Below are 1,773 nucleotides of genomic sequence, written 5' to 3'. Positions count from 1 at the left end.
GAACATCCAAGGTATGGACATTGAGGCTGTGGACAGCTACAGGTACCTTGGTGTTCATCTGAACAACAGACTGGACTGGACTCATAACTCAGACGCCCTCTACAGGAAAGGGCAGAGCAGGCTGTACCTGCTGCGGAGACTCAGGTCGTTTGGAGTGGAGGGCCCACTCCTGAAGACCTTCTATGACTCTGTGGTGGCTTCTGCTATCTTTTATGGTGTGGTCTGCTGGGGCGGCAGCATCTCTGCCGGGGACAGGAAGAGACTGAACAGGCTGATCCGAAGGGCCAGCTCTGTTCTAGGATGCCCTCTGGACCCAGTGGAGGTGGTGAGTGACAGGAGAACGGTGGCTAAGCTGTCATCACTGTTGGACAACATCTCCCACCCCATGCAGCAGACTGTGACAGCACTGAGCAGCTCCTTCAGTGGGAGACTGCGGCACCCACGGTGTGGGACGGAGAGATTTCGCAGGTCTTTCCTCCCCACTGCTGTCAGACTCCACAATAAAGACTTTAACTGATCAAACACACACATCCACACATGTGCAATAACACTAAGTGCAATAATCTTTTCTGTCATCGTTGTATTTTTACTCAGTTGTATATAGCATTTGTATTCTATTTTTATCTTATTGTATATTTATTTTATTTTATTCTACTGTATATAGTATTTTATTTTATTCTATTCTGTACAGTTGTGTACTGTATTTATTCTTATTGTATCCTAATTTTTGCCTCATAACCTTTGCACTGTCCACTTCCTGCTGTGACAAAACAAATTTCCCACGTGTGGGACTAATAAAGGTTATCTTATCTTATCTTATTTTATCTTATTTTATCCATCCATTCATGATCAGTCCATCCATCCATCCATCCATCAGTCCACCCATCCATCCACCCACCCACCCATCATCGGTCCATCCATCCATTCATGATCAGTCCATCCATCCATCCATCCACCCACCCATCATCGGTCCATCCATCCATCCATCCATCCATCCATCCATCCATCAGTCCACCCATCCATCCATCCACCCACCCATCATCGGTCCATCCATCCATCCATTCATCGATCAGTCCATCCATCCATCCATCCACCCACCCACCCATCATCGGTCCATCCATCCATTCATGATCAGTCCATCCATCCATCCATCCATCCATCAGTCCACCCATCCATCCATCCACCCACCCATCATCGGTCCATCCATCCATTCATCGATCAGTCCATCCATCCATCCATCCATCATCGGTCCATCCATCCCTCCATCCATCCCTCCACCCACCCATCCATCATTCCACCCATCCATCCACCCACCCATCATCGGTCCATCCATCCATCCATCCATCCATCCACCCACCCATCCATCAGTCCATCCCTCCATCCATCCATCAGTCCATCCCTCCATCAGTCCATCCATCATTCCATCCCTCCATCCATCCATCAGTCCATCCCTCCATCGATCTGTCCATCAGTACATCCCTCCATCAGTCCATCCCTCCATCCATCCATCAGTCCAGCCATCCATCCACCCACCCACCCACCCATCCATCCATCCACCCACCCATCCATCAGTCCATCCCTCCATCCATCATCCCTCCATCCATCATCGGTCCATCCATCCATCCATCCATCCATCAGTCCATCCATCCATCCATCAGTACATCCCTCCATCCATCAGTCCATCCCTCCACCCATCCATCCATCCACCCACCCACCCATCCATCAGTCCATCCATCCATCCACCCACCCACCCATCCATCAGTCCATCCATCC

This window comes from Perissodus microlepis, chromosome 10, assembly GCF_051167445.1.
Source record: "Perissodus microlepis isolate ML-2025 ecotype Zambia chromosome 10, ASM5116744v1, whole genome shotgun sequence".
Taxonomy (NCBI): Eukaryota; Metazoa; Chordata; class Actinopteri; order Cichliformes; family Cichlidae; genus Perissodus; species Perissodus microlepis.
This window is presented reverse-complemented; position numbering follows the sequence as displayed.